Genomic DNA, 23,525 nt, shown 5'->3' on the forward strand with positions numbered 1-23,525 from the left:
CCTGTCACTCAGGGCATCCAATTTAAAGCACTATGCTTAGTGCACCGTGCATTTTATGGCCACGATGGGGAACACCTATAGGTGAAATTGCACCCCTATGTACGGGCCGAGCACTCCACTCTGTACCTAGGTTCATAATCAGCAAGATGGGTGCCTGTGCCTTCTCTGTTGCAGCCACATCCCTATGGAACTCTCTGCATCGTGGTCTCAGGGCCACGTCTAACCACCTTTCTTTCCACCAGGCTCTGAAAACTCATCATATAGTCCTTTCCCTCTTTTCTGCCGAGCTCTGTCACCCATTTATCTATTCACCATGTCACTTTTTTCGAACTGCTAAATGGTAAAGGAGTGCTACATACAAACTATGCTGACGATGCTGTTAGGGAGAATTCTCTGTTTAGGCTGAATTTCCTAACCTAGTGAGTCCCCCAGCAGCTTTGCTGGATTTCTGGAGTTTTCATCCTGCCAAGAGTGAGACTCTTTTTCTCCCACTCTTGGACATGAATGTGGTTGATTTCTTTTAATGTCAATGTGTTCTATGGGCTATGGGGTCTTTTACTTCATACTTCAACCAGCTCAACTTCACTTAAACAAGCACAAATGCCAGTATTAGTGAATTGAGACAATCTATAGCACTCTCAAAAAGAAATTGTCGTTTGTTTGCTCCCCTAGAACCCACCTTTAATTAGACTACGCCAAGAGGGTAGGGTACACCTATGTTTTATGCCAAACCAGAGGGAGGCCAGAACAAGCCACCATTCCAGAAAGCATTCGGGAAATGCTTTGTTTGTGGCTCTACTGACCATGTGAAAGGAGATCCCAGATGCAAGGGTAAACCTTCAGGGGTCCAGCTTGTCTCCTTAGCCTTCGCTCCAGAGGAGGAAGTCCAAATGGCAAGTGGAAACTTTCTACTGCTGGCTGATGAACCCATTGGAGTCTCAGCCAGTGTTTCTTTAGTGTCTCTGGCTTTGTGGGAACAACAGAATTTAGATGTCTATAATTCTATCCCAGATAATACTAAAGAGTATTATAAGGACAGTGTCCAGGTGAATGGTCAGGAGACTCCTGCCATTAGGGACACTGGGGCCAGCATAACTGTGGTGGATACATCTTTTTTCAGGCCGAGGATGTTGCTAAGGCACCCAAACGCCTCACCAAGTTAGCTGGAGGGCCTGTGCAGATGCTTCACCAATTACCAGTTCTCATCCAGTGTAACGACATGACTGGGGAGATACCTGTCAGCATACAAAGTGAGGTACCAGGACGCGTTCTGTTGGGTAACAATTTAAAAACTCTTGGAGTTGTGTCTCATACCCCCAGACCTCCTAGTAAACGGTTACAGGAGCTAATCAGACCTGCCAGGGAGAAAACCATGAGAGGTACTCCCGAGGAGATGATGAAGAAAGATATCACTCCTGCTCCACTGGAATTGTCAGCTGCTGTCTCAAAGAAATCAGAAGCGAAGGGGAAACCTAATACTTCTAAACAGAAACCAGCAGCCAGCACTTCAGTGCAGCCAACAAGGACTTCCCCTCGGTTGTCCAAAGTTACACCAGTAACTCCCCCTCCAGCTGAGGCTGAGAGGGTGGTACAACCCTGTGTGGTAGAATTAGACACTGAAGAAGAGCTAATGGAAGGCCAGGAACTCGTTGGAGATCTGGATCCTGTTGACCATCCTGAGTTGCAGTCTTTACTGGCAGAAGGTGGACCCAACAGCGCAGACTTCAGTAAGGGACAGAGAGAATGTCCAACTCTGGAAGGTCTTCGCCACCAGGCAGAAGCTCAGGCTGAAGGGCAAGAGCTGGGAAATACAGGTTGCACTGGAAAGATGGCCTCTTCTACAGTGAACTGACTGAGTCTGAACCTAGAGACTACAAATGACTTGTAGTACCCCGAGAGAACAGACAACAGTTCCTGCAGTTAGCCCACGAGATTCCTTTGGCTGGTCACTTGAGTTTCAAGAAGACTAAGGAAAAGCTCTCTCTCTACTTTTATTGGCCAAAGATGGGGGCCGAAGTAGAAAAACACTGCAGGAGCTGCCACACCTTCCAGACCGCTGGTAAGTTTGGCTCCAAGAATGTGGCACCTTTAGTGCCTCTCCCAGTTGTGGGAGTCCCATTTGAGAGAGTAGGGATTGACTTGTTGGTCCCCTTGATCCTTCAACCTCCTCAGGCAACAGGTTTATACTTGTTGTAGTAGACCATGCTACTAGGTATCCTGAGGCAATTCCTATGAGGACTGTTACAGCTCCGGCTGTGGCTAAGGCCCTCCTTGGTATTTTTACCAGGGTCCGGTTTCCTAAGGAAGTAATCTCTGACAGGGGGTCGAAATTTATGTCCCACTACCTGAAAGCCATGTGGAAAACCTGTGGAGTTACTTACAAGTTCTCAACAGCTTACCACCCACAAACCAATGGGTTGGTAGAAAGGTTCAACCGAACCATGAAGAGCATGATAGGTGCTTTAGAAGAACCCCTTAAACGAAAGTGGGACCTTCCACTGCCATGCCTTCTCTTTGCTTATAGAGAAGTCCCTCAGGAGGGAGTAGGTTATTCTCCCTTTGAGCTTCTCTATGGTCATCCCTTCAGAGGTCCATTGGCCCTGATTAAGGAGGGGTTGGAGAGTGCTCCTTCCCCCAAGCCAGTCAGAGTGACTGACTACGTGATAGGTCTCCGGAGGAGAATGTCGCACATGATGGCAGAAGCAAGTGATAACTTGAGAGCTGGACAAGCATTGGTCAAGCACTGGCATGATCAAAAGGTTATCATGGTTGAGTTCACTCAAGACCAGCTAGTTCTCGTTATGATCCCAACAAGGCAGAGGGCCTTGCAAGACAAATGGATGGGACCCTTAAGAGTTGTGGGTAAACTTGGAGAGGTCAACTATCTGGTGGACTTGGGCAATCCCAAGGAGGCTCCAACAGTCTTCCACACCAACAGACTCAAAGCGTATGTCTCGAGACCTGATGTAGGAGCGTTGCTTCTAACATCATCAGAGGAAGAAGAAGACAGTGAAGCTCTTCCGGATCTCGTCAGAGGCTTACCTTTAGAAGAAAAAATTGAAGAAGTAAATCTCTCTTCAAATCTGACACCTGAGCAACAAGAAGAGTGCAAATCTATGTTGAATCAGTTTGCCTCTCTGTTCTCACTTTCACCAGGCTTGACCCCTTGGGGCCAGCATGACATACTCACTGGTGACTGTCTGCCAGTCAAAAGCAGAGGGTACAGAATGTCAGAAAGTGTAAGAACCCACATCAAAGGTGAGGTCAGCAAGATGCTCGATCTCGGGGTAATAGAGCCCTCTACTAGTCCATGGTCTAGCCCAGTTGTGTTAGTACCAAAGGCAGGATCTAAAGAACTTAGATTCTGCGTGGAATATTGAGCTCTTAATGCAGTCACCAAGACTGATGCCCACCCTTTGCCAAGAAAAGATGAGTTGGTGGATAGACTTGGTTCAGCCAAGTTCCTCAGCACATTTGACTTCACGTCAGGCTATTGGCAAATAGCCTTGACAGACCATGCCAAGGAGAAAACTGCATTTTCTACCCCAGCTGGCTTATACCAGTTTAAGGTAATGCCTTTTGGATTGAAAAATGCACCTGCTACATTTCAACGGATGGTAAACCAGGTTCTGAATGGGATGGAAGACTTCTGCATGGCATACTTGGATGACATAGCAGTGTTCAGCAATTCTTGGGAAGAACATGTAACCCACCTAAGAGATGTTTTGCAGGCTCTTGGACGAGCCAATCTGACCATAAAGGCGAGTAAATGCCAAATTGGACAGAGTAAGGTAGTCTATCTTGGACATGAGGTAGGAGGTGGAGAAATAAGGCCTTTGCTCAGTAAGATTGAAGCTGTGCAAAATTGGACAACACCTACTACTCAGACCCAGGTGAGAGCCTTCTTAGGTCTCACTGGGTATTACAGGAATTTCATTGAGAACTATGGGACCATAGCTTCTCCTCTGAATGTCATCTCCTCTCCAAAATTCCCTAAAAAGGTTAGATGGAATGAGGAGTGCAATCAGGCCTTTGAAAACCTGAAAAAGGCTCTTTGCCAAGCCCCAGTACTCAGAGCCCCTGATTACCACCAAACTTTCATTGTGCAGACAGATGCTTCAAATGTAGGAATAGGTGCAGTACTCAGTCAACTGGATGGGAAAGGTAGGGAGCACCCCGTTTGCTTCATCAGCCGCAAGCTGAAGGATCCTGAAACAAGGTGGGCAACAATCGAAAGAGAATGCTTTGCTATCGTGTGGGCTCTGAAGAAGTTTAGGCCATACTTGTATGGTGCTACTTTTGTCATTCAGACTGACCGCCAACCCTTGAGATGGTTAATGCAAATGAAAAGGGGAAAACCCAAAACTACTGAGATGGTCAATCTGCCTGCAATGGTTTGATTTCACCAATGAGCACAGGTCAGTGTGTCACCACTAAAATGCTGATGGTCTCTCTAGGATGTATATCATCGAGTAGAGGTATGAGATTCATCCAGGAGTGGATTAAATCCTCCTGTCCCTTAGTCTGGGGGGGGGTGTTAGGGAGCATGTTCTCTGTAGGCTGAATTTCCTAACCTAGTGAGTCCCCCAGCAGCTTTGCTGGATTTCTGGAGTTTGTTGTTTTCATCCTGCCAAGAGTGAGACTCTTTTTCTCCCACTCTTGGACATGAATGTGGTTGATTTATTTTAATGTCAATGTGTTCTATGGGCTATGGGGTCTTTTACTCCATAGGGCCTCATGTGTTTTGCTATGTGTGTTACACCGCACCCTCCGTGCCGTAACACTGGGGTGTCCTAGAGGATCCCCACCATAGACTCCATACCCTGGGACTGACTACTGTCTCCCAGGGCATGTGAAGTCACCATTGGCTTTACTAGACCTAAATTTACTAACAGAACCAGTACAAACCATCCTATTGTGGACGTACTGGTAGGGGTAATTCGATTACCCCTGGGTCTGTTGTTCGAGGGGGCACTGTCCCGTCCCCCCTCGTCAAGTTTTGGCTGGTGGCAGCGGATACTACTTTTTATATTCGACCGTGAATATATTCCTATGGGATTCTTCCCATTATTGGAGGCTAATACTTTTTCACATTAGTCTCTAACATACCGCCGGTTTATTTGTCTTAAATAAATCCACCGGTTGGTATTTTCTGCCAGAACTCGGTTTTTAAAATGGCATATGTGTTCGCCTCTGTAACTCCGAACCAAAGGTTGAGCCCTTTGTTCCACTTTTGGCATGCTTCTGCACAGAAGCCCTCCAGAGTGGGGCCATTCTGTCTGGGTACCACAGGGGGTGTGGGAGGGGGTTTAGGCACCCTGGACTGAGTTGCCTTGCCAACTCAGGTCTCACTCTGGTGTGATTGGCCCGAGTGGTGAGCCGCCCTGCTCACTACTTAGCATGTTTGATTGACAGCTAGGCTGAATGAATGGGGGTTTTCTGCATAAAAGCAGGGCTTTTGGGACTGGAACTTCAGAAGTCGCCACAGGACCTAAGAATCCGACGAGGGTAAAGCTGGGCTGACCTGCAACGACGACACCTCCGGTGGAGCCCTGCTGTACTGACTCACCACTTCCCAACGACAGAGGAGATCTCCATGCTGGAGAGTCTTCTTCCCCTGACTGGTGGGAACAACCAGTCCCTTGCTTTTTCTTCGCTTCCAGGACGTAGTGGTCGAATTGCCTGTGCTGAGCACCCCGGCAACCGGATAGCCACTACCGACTGTACCGCAACCAAAAGGTGGTGCCTTGTGACGGAGCACTCCGCGGCTGGTCTCTTCCCTGGTGGTGCAACGATCTTCAACTTTTCCTCGACGACGAGATCCTCTCATCTTCTGGCAAAGCCCCGACTTGCATCCACCACCAGGAACAACTGCCCCCGCCGGAGCTGTCTCTCCACTTGCAAAGTACTGTGTCCGCCTGGCTGCCCTTGAAACGGTTAGCGTCAGGTGTCTTAAATCCGTACCTTTCCATTGGGTCGCCTCCAGACCTTCTTAAACGTTTGTTCTAAAACTGGTCCATCCTTTCTGTGACATTTTGCTACAAAGACTTGAAGTGCATTTCCACTGTGATACTTTTGGGACATACAGCCTTGCCTCTCTCCGAGCGGGTCTGGCCTCTGAACTTTGTGATTTACAGTAGACCCTGCCTTGCTCGCCTTGCATTTGTTTCGTAAAAGTGTTGGTACTGAGTTGGTTTCATACCCTGCCTTTTTCTCTCCCTTTCTAACGAATACTAGAGTGCCATCTAGGTTAAAGCATTCCCCTCTGTCTGCAAATAAGTGGTGCCGTTGAACCTAGACTTGTCGAAATATTGTTAGGGGATTGATGTATACTTATAGTAACTGTAATTGAAGTTGTTTGCCATATTAGTGCCAGTGTGTTTTTCATAGATGTGTTTTTAAATAAATAATTATATATCTTGACACCCAAGCTCTGATCAGTGTCTGCTTGTTCTACTGTGTAAATTGCCCTATCCTGTATACTCCAAATACGGCCTAACCCATCTTGAGAGAAGACTGACTGCTCAGCCACAGCTACCAAGTAAATCTGGGTGGTGCAGACTGCTACCAATTGGGTTTACCGCTAACTCCTGTAGACTTAAACTTTTTGCAGTGATCCCAGAGGGAACTGCACAGGTTTCTGCCTAACAGATGCTCAGTCTCTCATCCCACTCTCAGGAGACTACATCAGGGGCACTGAGGCCATCAACTACGTCTACTCCATCATACAAATGTGGATGATGGAGAACAATTTGGCACTTAATGATGCTAAAACAGAGTTGATGATCGTTGGCAGAGCAGCATGATGTAAGAAACTCAGCCTGGACTACCATATGTTTCAAATAGCAGGCCGTAGTATTGCAACCCTCCCTAAAGTCAAGACACTGGGGGTAGTAATTGACCAGGAGTGGTGCATAAGGGCTCACGTGAGCAGCCTGGTGCCAACCACATCATACTCCCTTAAGCTTCTGGTACAGCCGAGGCCGTTTCTGTCACACGAGAACTGCGCTACTATCGCTAAGGCAGTTGTTTGTGCCAAATTGGACTATGGCTCCAGCCTGTTACAAGGCATTAACAAAGGAGAAATAATGTGCCTGCAAGTTGTCCAAAATAACGCTGTCAGAGTGGAGAAAGGCCTTCGAAGAAAGGACCATGTCTCCGAGGCATGGAACGAATTGCATTGGCTCCCTGTCGCTAGTAGGAGATCCATCCGCATTCTGTGCTTGACAAACAAGTGCTTATACAGCATTAGCCCAGGATACCTGTCAAACCATCTAGCATGGTTTCCAGTAGGCAGGACAATGAGAACCAAAAATGCTGGTCTCCTACAGATTGCCGGAGCTAAGCACAAAATGGTGGCACAGGGGTCTTTCAGCTATGCATCTCTGAATATAACTGGTATGCCCTCGCCCCTGACCTGAGAGTATGCTGCTCCCTTCCTAGGCTTAGACAAGCCCTGAAGACACTCTTATTTTTCTGATTCACCAGCTCTTGCTTCCATTCCTGATCTAGTAGCTTTATGATTGTGTGTTATGTTGTGTTTGTCATGTCGGCCCTTTTTCATGTGCAATATAAATACATATAAACAAATAAATAAATAAAGATGCCTTTATGGTGGGCGTCGCGCTCCGCAAATACATGTAACATAACATAAGCTATAGTTGTGCAATCTGCACTCATTGGCGCCCTTCCGCATCCATTCAGCTTTGCAGCGGAAGGCTGTCCTATCCATTTAAAGCTAACACTCCAACAGTGTCTGCTTTTTGCATCTCCAGAATTGACTGCATGGGTTGTCACAATGGTCTCTCCTGTGCGTGTGCACGAACCTGCAAACTAGCTGGGGCTTCCCACAGTGCCACTGAAAGCAGGTTGATGTATTCCCGCCCCTCTCTGAAGCGGAAATTGATTATGTTTGGCTCTGGAGGATAGCTCAGGGGCAACGTGCTCGCCTTGGAAGTAAGACGACACAGAGCAACACAGATTCGATCCCCGGGTCATATCATATCATATCATGTTGCTCCTGCAGTGTTGCGCTGACCACAAAGTCCCATTTCATGCCTTCTGATTCTGTAGCCCCACAGTGTCAACTCACCCCCTTTTGCACGGTGCCACCCGCAATAGAGGATGTTCCCTCACCCGCCAAACCACTTGCCTGTCAATAGTTATATATGGGCATCACATCCGCTAAAAGGAAAATCTTCTCGTTTGACCCGCCATTTCCTTTGAAAAGGTTAATGGGTATGGGATATGGTTATGGGATATGTTAGCCGCCTCTGTTATATTTCTCTCTCGCAGAACCGCTTTCCCCCTCATATGGACCAAGGACTCGACTTCCCCCGCCGCTTCTCCATCATCTCCATGCATGCTCAGCTGTTCCCCGGTGCCTCGCATGGCCCGTCCCACCTGCACAGTGACCACAAGTTGGCATGACCTCTGTTTTTTGCTTTTTGCCCTGCCAGGAGACTGCTGGGTGTGCCGTATCCCATCCCTGCACGGTGCCGGCCTCCTGGACACCCGATGCCACCACTGTCCAGGCCTCTCCCACTGCTTGGGGCTCCGCCATGCACAGCCATCTGCTGGTTTTTTACCCCAAAGCTTCAGAATAGTAGTTTCCTTCTGGGATTGCCCCAATAGTCCCATCAGCATTAGACGAAGCATTGGCTAAAGATTGAGAACATCTGCATACTCTAGTAGCAATATTACCCTAGCAAAATAACCCAGTAGCAATATTACCCTATTGCGGAGTGGCGGCGAGTGGCAGTCCTGCAGTACTCTCTCTACACCCAGTCTTTCCTTCAGTTTTACTGCTGTGGGTGTGTTTCCTGCTACACCCTACCTCATAAAATACCTTTTACCCCGCGGAGCGGCGCGGAGCGGCGGCGAGTGGCAGTCCTGCAGTCCTGTCAGGCAGGTCGGGCCCAAACGCCACCTTACCATCCACGCTACAATTACTGGATGTGGAAGACACGACAAGTCGATTCCTAAGAAGTAACGCCAAACAGTTGTGTAAAAACACACTTGCAACCCACCCAGTCAACTCCAATCATTCCCCCGCGACTCAGGGAGAAATATCAGAGGACCATCTACCACCTCAGAGCCTCGGTCCTAAAACACCAGCGCATCTGGGAAAAAGATACTCGACCTTGGGAAAAGGTACTGGTAAAAAAGTAACTGAAACGCCCTTGGGCGTTCGCAAGATCAAACATCTTCAAGTTCTTAACGAAGCGGACTCACCTGACGAAAACGCAACGACTCCGGATCTCCACGACGCAGAACCTCCACTGCCCTCGATCCCTGTGGTCCCCACTCCACTTCCGCGGACTGGCTTGGCACCGCCGGGACTTCCGCGACAGCCCGGAGGGGCGGCCGCGTTGAGTTCCCCGGCCATGTTGCTTAACCTACCGCAGGAAATCGCGTTGGCAAGACCGACCACCATTGGCGGCCAGCAGCTCCCAGGAGAGGGGACGGCTCCGGGCCACGGGCTTACACCAGCAGAGAGCCCGCCGACGCTTGAGGAGCCGACCCCGGCCGTGGTCGCGGCTCCACGGCCTCCCGGAGGGGAGTCGCCGTGGAGCGGGCTAGCGTCGGTGAGCCTGCTGAGTCAGGCTAAGGCGTCGGCGAAGTCGGACGACACCACCCCGGAAGGAAACGTCTCCCCCCCCATTGGGGGAGACGAGGGTCTTGGCTTTCGACCTTCCTGGGGGGCACCGGCTCGAGGACCGAGAGCCGTCGTGCCCGAGCAGCCTAGGAGCGGAAAATGCGCTCCTGGCATTAGCAAATAAAAGCGAAACAACAATAGCGCCTCCTACTGCCGGAGCCCAGACAGCTACATCAACCCACAACGAAGATGCCTTTAACTCCACACCAGTCTACTCCATTGCTGATAAAAATGAGGGGATTGTTTTAGACCTACCATCATCCAGTGAAACGAGGGCCTCACCTTCTGACAATACAAAAAAAAAGAGACCTCGGCTGATTGACGACCCCAACAAAAAAACCAGTAACCAAGTCGCACAAACCAAACGAGGAAAACCCGTGAGCTCGACCAAACTTTCATCAAAACAGGTGACCTCCACCAAAACCCTACGGGTGATACCCAAAGTCCCAAAAAAGGGCCTCAAAAAACCTCAACGCCCCTTGAAGTTATTATCAGACTTTTTTCACAAGCACTCTAAAGCCATCCAAGAAAAATGTAAAGAACTGACAGACACGGAAATCCTCGAGGCAGCAGACGTAATCACTCCCCCTCGAAAACATCGCAGGCTGATACAAGCAAACCGAAAACTACCCTATTCTCTTATAAACGAAGATAACAGAGCAGCCTCCGCCAGGGACCCGACTAAAAGACATTTTTCAGGCCAAGTTACCTCAACAATTCCACAAATAACGTCTGAAATCGAAGGGGGGACAAACGCTTTAACCACAACCCCACCAACAATACCCATTTTCACAACAATTGCTCCCATAGTTAGCAACTCAATGGGCTCAACCTCAGTTCTTACCCAGCCTCTTCTACATAAACAAACCAATATTGACCAAGTAACCCAGATTCAACCTCAACCTCCAAATCAAGAGACACGAGAAGAGGAGAGGTCTACACCCCCTCCATATAGTCTGTTGTCCTTGGACCCAACAGACCCCCTTTCGATGAGCTCCATTCAACCAATATCACAAGTTCCGGTACTTGACAAGGCCCCAAATCCCCGACAAAACAACAGCAACACTAACAAAGAACAACCATCAGAGACTGCGCCATCGCCATCTGGAGAGGCGTTCAAACCCACGAATCAACCCCACGAAAGGGACCCTGAAAGAAATCACCCGGTCAGAGCAAAAAATAGACACCAGTTTGAGAAAACTTTAGACTCTTTCTACTCAAATTTAGACAATTACAATAACCAAAGAAGACACTCTTTGGACCTTCCCTCCAGAAGGTCATCAGCTGCTTCGACGTCAGTCATACGACCACCATCACCCTCCAGAAGCAGACCGTCTTTACATAATCACACACCCTCAAACGACTCTCAGTCCAAAAAACTTGACACCTGCACTCTGATGTCAGCCCTATCGATAGCTCTAAACCCATTTGTCAAATTGTACGAAACAATCAGAGATACGTTGAAAGATCACACATCGATACAAACGTCAATGCTAAACAAACTAACTTTCTTGGAAGGCTATATTTTGGCCTCAGAAGCAAAGACCCAGTCGACAGAGGAAAAACAAATTCAAGAACCTTTTACACTCTTACTTCAAAAACAGACCCTATCTACGTGCCCCATTTCACAAGAGAGGTCACAAAAAACTTCCAAAGGCACTCAAACCCACCCATTTATTGACCTAACGGTACCTCCAACTACCATGAGAGAGGACACCAAGTCATCAAAAGGACGGAAAGAAGTAAATCCAAAAAGAAACGGAACCGTGGCACTCGAACCAATTTTCCAACAACGGGCTCCAGGAAACTCAGAAGTCCTAACAATCCAAAAAGGTTTAACAACCCAGTCAAAAGAGAAAGGAACTGACAAAGCGCCCCGTGAAGCAAATAAGGCTAAACATGAAATAGAAAATCATTCTTCAAGAGGAGTTGAAGCCTCTCTAAACGAAGAGGATCTGATGAATATCACCCAACATTTTACAGATCTATCTACAACCCTAACCCAAGAAGTGCAAGGAACAACAGACTCCCCAACAACATGTACAACTCCACAGGCAAACCCCGACATAGAACCAGAGATTCTGGCACCACCTTTCTTCGCCGACATAGAACGAAAACAGCGGCCGACCGTGATTAACCATAACCCAAAAGATCGCGCACTGGGAAAGTCGGGGACTGAACCAAAACCCAACCTTCATAAGTTAGAAAGACCCAAACGCGAAGCACAACCTTATCGGCTACCAACAAGGCCTACCCGAAGATCGTGTAGTAGCCCCCCTCCTTGCAGACCCAAAGCCCAGTCGCAGAAATCAGAATCCAGAATTTACGTAAAGGAACCCACGACGAGAACTCATAAATCAAAAACTGCTAAATACCACCCAAAAACCCAAACACGATGGATATGGAAACTAGAGCAGATTCCGGGTAACACTGACAAAGTGATACTAAACAGAAGAGCAGTTATGGAGCTGTTCAGTTATATTCCGACACTCAGTTCAGTCAAATCAGCCGATCTCCTGATCGTCGACCCTAGCCACAAGGGCCACAAGGCTATTTCCCACTTATACATAGCGTCACATACAATAAATAACGCTTTCAAGTCCGCCCTCGAAGAACTTTTAATCATGGGCTACGACCTTACGAAATCATCAGGAGAAATTAACTCACGCGATCGCCACGAAAATAAATATCCTCAAGAGACCAAAAGAGAAACGGAGTACCACCAATCGCCTCGACAATCCCGACATTTGCCCAGGAAAAAATCATCTAACACCACCTTGTGGGCCCAAAAACCAACCACGAGCAAAGTGACCCATAAGCAAGATCACACTAGACCCGCTAAAGGCTTGGAAAATTCAACTCCAGCGTCCAAGAAATCCGAAAATCCTAATTCACCCGCAAGACCCAAATATTTGAAAGAACACCTAAACCTTCAAAGGACAGTCCAAAACGAGTCATACCAGGCGGCCGTAAGTTCATCACAAACCTCGCCTCCTCATTCATTTTGGGCCTGGCTGCCGAAAGCCCTCAAACAAAACCTACAAAAATAGCCATCCAAGAGTAGAATCCACAGCAACTTTTCCAGCCACCAGAACCCCAAAGCCCAAAACCAAATAAAAATGTGTTTGTGGAATACCCGAGGTTTCCTTCACCTAACAACCCCAGGAGCCACGAATTTAACAGACTACGACATCATCTGTCTTCAGGAGACATGGCTTCTTCTACCTCCTGTCCTCGATGGCTACGAGACTCACACAGTGGTGGCCAAGAAGGGCCATTTAGGCCGCCCGACAGCGGGTCTGCTTATCGCAATCCGCTGTGGACGAGGCCTAATAGACTCACAAAAAATAAAAGAAAACCACTTCATGATGATGGTTAAATTAAACTGGACAACTACAGACGAAAAAGTAAACAAACCAACAATGAAGAAAATAATTATTATCACCATCTATTGGAACCCTGCTACTGTCGATTGTGTGAAATTCATCAAAACAATAGAACAAGAACTGGACTGGGCGCAAGTCACACACCACCCAGACTACATAGCCCTATGTGGAGACCTAAACATCCCTAGCCAGCACCGCGAAAAGACAAAAGAGTACAAATTGAAAATACGTCCAACTGACCAGAGATCTATCAAATGGCAAAATCTTATGAAATCCAGATCTTTTGACAACCTGGACCAAGTCTTTGCTGACCCAAACAGACTCCCTACATGGGAAGGAGCGAAATCAAACTCCACAATTGACTATATTTGGGTATCACGCCCCCTATTACTACACATCAACTCCTATAAAGTGATCAAGACAAGGGATAGCGACCACAACCTCCTCGAGACTACCTGGTCCACTAATCCACCGAAAAACCACATAATGAGTGCAGAATTTGATCTCAACGCCCAAGGGACAAGACTCAGGATCACGGAAAAGGCCATAACAACTATCTCAAAGCTCTACAATGACCGTGCCAAACATCCACACACGATGGCGGTGGACTACACACCTTTGTTGACCGTTTGTAGAGCCCCACATAGGAACAAAAAGTCAACTGCAGCCGACCAAAAACACAAGTATGATAAACTGGTCGCTGAAAGAAAAAGAGAGCTAAGGAAAACAAAAAGACTTGCTCGAAAACTTGCTTTTCCACAGGCCACGGCCATCATCAAAGAAGCAGTCACAAAATATAAATCTTGGCTAAAGGGGAATCGCCACAAGCTTTACCAACAAGACGCAGAAGATATCCTGAAAGCCATAACAGGAAACTATGCCAGAGACTTTTGGTCCCTCTTACATTCAACAACGCCAGGAGCGCGACCATGTCAGCTGAATGGAATTGGTCAGTCGGCCTGGGAAGAGCACTATAGCACCCTCTTTAAGAGCACCACGACTACAGCCTCTAGGATGGCAAACAACGACACCTCTTGGATTTGTTTAGACAACACCGAAGACATCCTAATGTTAGTTAAAAAACTAAAACCATCACGTGCCCCTGGCCCTGACGGCATTACGAACTTTGATTTGAAAGCACATCCGGAAACCTGGGCGCCCTTGTTGAGCCAAATCTTCAGACGCTGTTCCACCACAAAATCTATTCCCCCTACGTGGAAAAGTGCAAACGTGGTACCTATCTTCAAGAACGGTAACAGGTCAGATCCCACCAGCTATCGTCCGATCGCTCTCCTCGACCCAATAGGAAAGTTGTTTGGGTCTTTGTTGCTAAACCATTTCACTGCATGGGCTAACGAAGCTCCCTGCCAGGACAACCTACAAACCGGCTTCAAAAAGAACCTCGGGACAAACGCCAACATATTAATACTGAGTGCCCTGAAAAGCAAAATCATGGAGGGACGTCCGTGACTATTCATCGCCTTTGTCGACTTGACACAGGCTTTCGACAAGGTGGATAGGGAAAATCTATGGAAGAAACTGGCTCGATGGAAATGTCCCCCAGTCATACTCAACCCTATTAAAGCCCTATATGCTAACACTTCTATGCGGGTACGCCTGAACCAGCAAGGACTGTTAACAGAAGAGATACCAACAGCCAGAGGGGTTAAACAGGGCTGCCCTCTGGCCCCGGCTTTGTTTTGCTCCTATCTAGGCGATTTCCAAGACACAGAAAAAGAGATCCGAGCCTTCCCACCCAAACTCGGAGGAGATCAGATCAGTCGCCTCCTATACGCTGACGACTTAATCCTTCTGGACAATACCCCAATAGGATTGCAACGCCAATTTACAAACTTACAACAATATATGACGGTAAACAACCTGGAAATCAACCAATCAAAAACTAAAATGATGGTTATTGAGAAATCTGCAAAAAAGAAACCTACTCTACCCCTAAAACTAGGCGCGACAACCGTCGAGAAAGTCTCTAGTTTTAAGTATCTTGGGGTCATCCTAGACAGCTCACAAAGAGACAACGCGATGAAAGAGGCATTACATGGAAAAACCACAAAACTAGCGACACAAGGTAAAGCCATTGACATTAAATTTGGCAGATTCTCAATCATACCAGTACGAGACTTCTATAAAAAGAAAGTTATACCATCCTTGACATACGGTGTAGACGCAATGCCGAACCTCCCCCAAGACCTGTGGCAAAACCTGGAAGCATCTTTTTGGAGAACAGTCCTAGGTCTCCCTAAAACCACCCCAATAATACTGATTAGACGCGAACTTACCCTTTCATCACTAAAAGCAACCATCGACTGTAATACCGTCTTGCTCTATCGGAAATGCATCCAGAAAGACGCCCCATATGCCTACAAGTTGATAAGTGCAGAACTTCGTCTTGGAACTTGCCGAATGCTTGCTCGCTGGGAAACTAAAATCTTATCCATTCTAGAATCAGTTGCTTGTAGCACGGAGGACCTCACAAATAACCCAGTCAGAGTCACCAAAAAAATTAAGGAACTGGATTGGATCACCACCATCGATACCGCTGCCCGATACAAACTTACCAACCATCTTCCAGTCTTCTGTAAGAAAGTGGACTGTGTTCAACCATATCTGAAACTTTTTCCAAACAGATCCGCGCGAAATCATTATTTAAGAATTCGGCTTAATCTCTTGGAAACAAATGAAATCTTAGCGATCAGACACTTATCTGCTACCAGCAGCTGCCGGCTTTGCAAATCTACGTCGACAAAGGAATCCATACGTCATCTGCTTCTGACTTGCCCGGCAACGTCAGACATCCGACGCATCTACTTGAAAGACATTTTTACAAACTTTACTTTGCTAGACGAAGAATCGTGCTGGAATAAACTGATAGACGGTGACAAACAGTCATGGCAGCTCGCAACAACAAATATTATGACACACATTTTCAACGTGCTTCTTCCACGCCAGGCTTCACGAAACGCCCCACCAACCTGATCGCCAAATACGTAGGGCAGTTCCCGTGGCCGTTTCTAGACGACTTAGACGTTCTAGAAGTTTTAAGAGATATCACCTCGAAATCTTTGTTAAAAAAATCTTTTAGATTAAAAAAAAAAAAAAAAAAAATATTACCCTAGAAGCAATATTACCCTAGCAATATTACCCTAGCAATATTACCCTAGCAAAACAACCCAGTAGCAATATTACCCTAGCAATATTACCCTAGAAGCAATATTACACTAGCAATATTACCCTAGCAATATTACCCTAGTAGCAATATTTCCCTAGCAACATTACCCTAGAAGCAATATTACCCTAGCAATATTACCCTAGTAGCAACATGATCTGTAGTGAATCATTTGTTACTGTGTCTCTTTTCACTCATTACGATGAATTAGCAGCTCGAATGCACACAATCACTGCTGATATTGGTTCACAGCTCCAATACACTGAGAGGCTGAGGACTCCAAACATATGTTCTTGTTTCTTCCATTCCGGCCACCGCCAGACTAGGTTGGTGCTCCCAGGAAGCTCATTTACTGAGTTCACTACTATTTACCTCTTCAAAACTCCTCAGGTTTTGCGGCTTGTGGGAGATCAACCACTAGAATCTTTTTCTGCAGCTCCTAGACGGTAGCTCCTCCCTGCCTCATTTCCTGGTTCCCTATGAAGGTAAAAAGAGGACAATTCCATGCACCTGTTTCGGCAGCCATGTTTGAATGTGTTTTTGGGATTCCATGTTTCTGTTCCTGCCCTGATCCTTTTGCGGGTGGAGCATGACCATTTCATCCCTGTCGCAGAACTCTTGCTGTCTTCCTGGGTGCTAATAGTTTTACAGTATGCCCCTCTGTGGACTTAACAAGCTCGTTAAAGGCTCTCTGCCCTCGTTTGCGGCTCATACTTTTCTATAGCCATTATTTAAGAGTTAAGTAGGTACTTAGCAGACAGACAGCATAGCCCAGTAATGTGGCCCATTCCCTTATATCATATGGAGTAGAAACTTTAGGAGAAATAGATCATTTATTAAATAGCTTGCAGGCTCTCTGTGTGCCTTTGAAAAGGTTCAGAAGGCTAACCCTCGTTGACGCTGCATGCAGAGATCGAAAGGTAAAACCCTGCTGCATACCACTGTGGTGTAATGGAGAGTCTAGGAACACCCCATTAAATTGATCTGTCATAGCTCACATGCTGTGACTCTCCATTGCTCCTCCTCTTGTGTAGGCCTCTGAGCATGAACATTACTTCCACGATTGCAATCACTTTGCGATGCAGTTTTACAGGACAGATTGTGCCTGCTTTAGGCTTGCCTAGAGAAACTGGGCACAGTTTTCCAAAATGCATCAATGCTGTTGGCATAAGAATATCTGTTCATGATTGCCTGGAGTGCTACCTCACCTGCGCCCGGTATCCCTTCATGGCATGATGCTCGAACTTGCCTGGACAAAGCTTTTTTCCTGGATATGCTCCATCATCTCCAGGGTTAGATTTGAAATGGAATAATAATGACATGGATAATTTAGGAACTGAAGGATCAAAATTGTTCCTGTTTATTTATTTATTTGAATGTATAAAGCGCGCAATGCAGCCAGTGGGCATCGTGGCGCTGTTACAGCAGTGTTTACTTAGATATATGTAAAGAATGTAATGTGCCTCGCGGCGGTCGCGCGCGCTCTCGAGCTTGTATGGAATGAGAGTCGCGTGACCGCAGCGAGGAACGGCAGTTAGAGGAGATGAAAGGCGGCCTGAAGAAAGAGGGGCGACTGGCGAGCTCCGTGTTAAAATAAACAACTAAATGTTTATTCAGTGTGGCCTCCCTTCTTCAAGGCCTCCCTTCTTCAATATACAAGACACAAAAACAAATAAATAGAAGCACCTGTCTGTGGTTCTTGGTTACATTAAACCGTGGCCAGACCGGTGATAGAATTGTTGACATACAAAGTAATGAAAAGACAGAGGAAGATGGGTGTCTGGTCATTTGGTCAAAAATAAATGGTCGAATGACCATTTGATCGAATCAATATGGTCGAAAAAAAAAGGTCGAATTTATTTATTTATTTATATATATTTTTTTAGTTTGGTTGCTTAAAAAATATTTTGTAACAAAGAAAAAGGGGGTTTGGGGAGGGAAGCCCCATAAATAAAAAAGAAAAAAAAAAAGAAAAATTCGACCTTTTTTTTCCAACCATTTTACATCGATCAAATGGTCATTCGACCATTTATTTTCGACCAAATGACTGGTAACCAGGAAGATGAGGGGGAGAAGGGATACAGTCGACTAAACCAATGTACAGAAACAGCATTTGCAGAGGTAGGTTTCCCTTGTGGGGGCAGTGGATACTGCGTGATGCGAGGAGTCTAAGGGAGAGCTAGTTGAAGAGTTCAGTTTTAAGAGTTTTGTGCAAGGCTAAGTATGAGGTCTCGTTTCGGAGGGTACTGGGAGTAGTGGGAGATTCCTCCTGCTTTGGCCCTTTTGAAAGTGGGGACTTTCAGCTCATTTATTTTAATGATGTGCTTTGGTCGCACAAGTCAACCTTTCACATACGATACAAAGACATAAAAGCACATGAACATTTGATTAAAAAGTAGAAATGGAAAACATTTAAGAATCATAAAACATAACCATAAACGTGTCAAAGATACAAAGTCAACAATCACCCCATAAGCTATTGGCAATTGGTCCCTCAAAGTCAAAATAATAAATGTCCATATATCACATATTATCACCATAAAATTACAATCTAGTAACAATCAAATCCAGATTACGTAGACATTGAAAAACTGCAATTGACAGGGAGAGCTCGTGTCCACTGGATAGTTGATCCCAGAAATCTTCCATCACTAGCCATTTCTTAATAGCATTTGAATAAAGAAGGCATTCATAAGTAGATACCACAAGGAAATACTTATATAGACAACATACATGAAATACAGAGATGGTAATATAGCTAGAAGAAAAACCGGAACTAATAATCTAGACAAGGTACACGGGTCCCACTCAATGTAGATAAAAAGCAGTGGAGAGATCCTAAAAACAGTGAGTAGTATGGGCAGAGTCCTCAGAGTGATTCCCGATGAACACAGGTAAATTACAGATAAAATACTTCATATTCTGAGGAAATGGCAGGACTGTGCATATAGCTCAGACTCTGACTATACCAGACATATTAGGAATTGGTGCTCGGAGACCAATTTAATAGAGTGGTGTTACCTTACAGCTGGCTGGAGTTTGAATTCTTTGGCTTGTGCGGGTTTCACAATAAATGCCTATCACCGGGATGGAAATAGTAGAAATACTGCTGCAATTTCCCAGAATTGAGGTGTGGTGATTTGTAACAAAGATACCTACAATCAGCACGAAGAAAAAACATCTCTAGCTAACTTTGAATTATATCGAATTCCAGAATAAATAAAGCAGTAAATAAAGCATTTAAGAACGCAATAAAAAATTAAACATTAATTCCAGAATGTGAATAGATGCATGATAAATAAAGCAGTAAATAAAGCATTTAAGAACACAAAAAAACATTAAACATTATATTAAATAAACAAACTAAAAACATACTTGCATGCAACATCACATTGTTTCCATTCAAACGTTTCTTAATTCTAAAGTTAAACATGTGCACATAACTAAGAGGAAGGAGTTTTAGTTTTCGAGGAATGTATCAGTAATCTTCATCCAAAATACATCAAGGAAAAGGAATAGAAAAGAATCAATTGATTTGAAATGAGTATGAGTTACAATTCACCCAGATGGGGAGGTCAGACTAACACATTCACTTTGGGTGCCAAGAACCAGAAGGTGCCAAACCAGATGAGACGTCTATTTGGAAAGAATGTGCAGGGACATGTATGTAGACGACATGTCTAAGATGGATCATGGTGTCGCTCTAAGCCAACATGCAGAATACATCAAATGGTACATTGTGGCAATTCACACTGCAGCTGCCAAGTGCCATTTTCGGGCATTTCTCAGCAAACTTGTAAGGGATCAGCTGTTGGTCCAACAAACATAGATCAAATCAGAGAAAAACGTAGGATCCCTTACGCGATCAGGGCCTCGCCCAGGCTAAAGTGATAGAGTATGCTGAGCATTATTGTAACACCATTACTACCTTTTTTTAGGAGGAAAGGAAAATAGTTTGCTCAGCCAAACTCAACTTTAGAGGTTTGTGTGCTGAATGACGCTGAATGCAAGAAGACCAATTCCCAAGCCCAAAGGGACTATCCAATCCATGACAGATCTGGAAGAATGCTCATGGAACACTAGAAGCTACTGCTGTGGAAGCAAGCAACATGGGTCATGCTGTAGGTATTGTCTTGCCTTTGAAAAGAGATAAACAAGCTGTTGGATGCAAGGGACTTTCTTTAAGGTGTGTACAGAACAGACATGGAGTAGGCTCTCCAGCGCCAAACTAAAGGGGCTCTAGTCAAAAGTTTTGATGAGGCTGAAGTCACTGAAGCACCATGAACATGACTGCATGGGTTGTCACAATGGTCTCTCCTGTGCGTGTGCACGAACCTGCAAACTAGCTGGGGCTTCCCACAGTGCCACTGAAAGCAGGTTGATGTATTCCCGCCCCTCTCTGAAGCGGAAATTGATTATGTTTGGCTCTGGAGGATAGCTCAGGGGCAACGTGCTCGCCTTGGAAGTAAGACGACACAGAGCAACACAGATTCGATCCCCGGGTCATATCATATCATATCATGTTGCTCCTGCAGTGTTGCGCTGACCACAAAGTCCCATTTCATGCCTTCTGATTCTGTAGCCCCACAGTGTCAACTCACCCCCTTTTGCACGGTGCCACCCGCAATAGAGGATGTTCCCTCACCCGCCAAACCACTTGCCTGTCAATAGTTATATATGGGCATCACATCCGCTAAAAGGAAAATCTTCTCGTTTGACCCGCCATTTCCTTTGAAAAGGTTAATGGGTATGGGATATGGTTATGGGATATGTTAGCCGCCTCTGTTATATTTCTCTCTCGCAGAACCGCTTTCCCCCTCATATGGACCAAGGACTCGACTTCCCCCGCCGCTTCTCCATCATCTCCATGCATGCTCAGCTGTTCCCCGGTGCCTCGCATGGCCCGTCCCACCTGCACAGTGACCACAAGTTGGCATGACCTCTGTTTTTTGCTTTTTGCCCTGCCAGGAGACTGCTGGGTGTGCCGTATCCCATCCCTGCACGGTGCCGGCCTCCTGGACACCCGATGCCACCACTGTCCAGGCCTCTCCCACTGCTTGGGGCTCCGCCATGCACAGCCATCTGCTGGTTTTTTACCCCAAAGCTTCAGAATAGTAGTTTCCTTCTGGGATTGCCCCAATAGTCCCATCAGCATTAGACGAAGCATTGGCTAAAGATTGAGAACATCTGCATACTCTAGTAGCAATATTACCCTAGCAAAATAACCCAGTAGCAATATTACCCTATTGCGGAGTGGCGGCGAGTGGCAGTCCTGCAGTACTCTCTCTACACCCAGTCTTTCCTTCAGTTTTACTGCTGTGGGTGTGTTTCCTGCTACACCCTACCTCATAAAATACCTTTTACCCCGCGGAGCGGCGCGGAGCGGCGGCGAGTGGCAGTCCTGCAGTCCTGTCAGGCAGGTCGGGCCCAAACGCCACCTTACCATCCACGCTACAATTACTGGATGTGGAAGACACGACAAGTCGATTCCTAAGAAGTAACGCCAAACAGTTGTGTAAAAACACACTTGCAACCCACCCAGTCAACTCCAATCATTCCCCCGCGACTCAGGGAGAAATATCAGAGGACCATCTACCACCTCAGAGCCTCGGTCCTAAAACACCAGCGCATCTGGGAAAAAGATACTCGACCTTGGGAAAAGGTACTGGTAAAAAAGTAACTGAAACGCCCTTGGGCGTTCGCAAGATCAAACATCTTCAAGTTCTTAACGAAGCGGACTCACCTGACGAAAACGCAACGACTCCGGATCTCCACGACGCAGAACCTCCACTGCCCTCGATCCCTGTGGTCCCCACTCCACTTCCGCGGACTGGCTTGGCACCGCCGGGACTTCCGCGACAGCCCGGAGGGGCGGCCGCGTTGAGTTCCCCGGCCATGTTGCTTAACCTACCGCAGGAAATCGCGTTGGCAAGACCGACCACCATTGGCGGCCGGCAGCTCCCAGGAGAGGGGACGGCTCCGGGCCACGGGCTTACACCAGCAGAGAGCCCGCCGACGCTTGAGGAGCCGACCCCGGCCGTGGTCGCGGCTCCACGGCCTCCCGGAGGGGAGTCGCCGTGGAGCGGGCTAGCGTCGGTGAGCCTGCTGAGTCAGGCTAAGGCGTCGGCGAAGTCGGACGACACCACCCCGGAAGGAAACGTCTCCCCCCCCATTGGGGGAGACGAGGGTCTTGGCTTTCGACCTTCCTGGGGGGCACCGGCTCGAGGACCGAGAGCCGTCGTGCCCGAGCAGCCTAGGAGCGGAAAATGCGCTCCTGGCATTAGCAAATAAAAGCGAAACAACAATAGCGCCTCCTACTGCCGGAGCCCAGACAGCTACATCAACCCACAACGAAGATGCCTTTAACTCCACACCAGTCTACTCCATTGCTGATAAAAATGAGGGGATTGTTTTAGACCTACCATCATCCAGTGAAACGAGGGCCTCACCTTCTGACAATACAAAAAAAAAGAGACCTCGGCTGATTGACGACCCCAACAAAAAAACCAGTAACCAAGTCGCACAAACCAAACGAGGAAAACCCGTGAGCTCGACCAAACTTTCATCAAAACAGGTGACCTCCACCAAAACCCTACGGGTGATACCCAAAGTCCCAAAAAAGGGCCTCAAAAAACCTCAACGCCCCTTGAAGTTATTATCAGACTTTTTTCACAAGCACTCTAAAGCCATCCAAGAAAAATGTAAAGAACTGACAGACACGGAAATCCTCGAGGCAGCAGACGTAATCACTCCCCCTCGAAAACATCGCAGGCTGATACAAGCAAACCGAAAACTACCCTATTCTCTTATAAACGAAGATAACAGAGCAGCCTCCGCCAGGGACCCGACTAAAAGACATTTTTCAGGCCAAGTTACCTCAACAATTCCACAAATAACGTCTGAAATCGAGGGGGGGACAAACGCTTTAACCACAACCCCACCAACAATACCCATTTTCACAACAATTGCTCCCATAGTTAGCAACTCAATGGGCTCAACCTCAGTTCTTACCCAGCCTCTTCTACATAAACAAACCAATATTGACCAAGTAACCCAGATTCAACCTCAACCTCCAAATCAAGAGACACGAGAAGAGGAGAGGTCTACACCCCCTCCATATAGTCTGTTGTCCTTGGACCCAACAGACCCCCTTTCGATGAGCTCCATTCAACCAATATCACAAGTTCCGGTACTTGACAAGGCCCCAAATCCCCGACAAAACAACAGCAACACTAACAAAGAACAACCATCAGAGACTGCGCCATCGCCATCTGGAGAGGCGTTCAAACCCACGAAT

This window comes from Ambystoma mexicanum, chromosome 5p (assembly GCF_040938575.1).
Source record: "Ambystoma mexicanum isolate Mex_15411 chromosome 5p, UKY_AmexF1_1, whole genome shotgun sequence".
NCBI classification, from domain to species: domain Eukaryota; kingdom Metazoa; phylum Chordata; class Amphibia; order Caudata; family Ambystomatidae; genus Ambystoma; species Ambystoma mexicanum.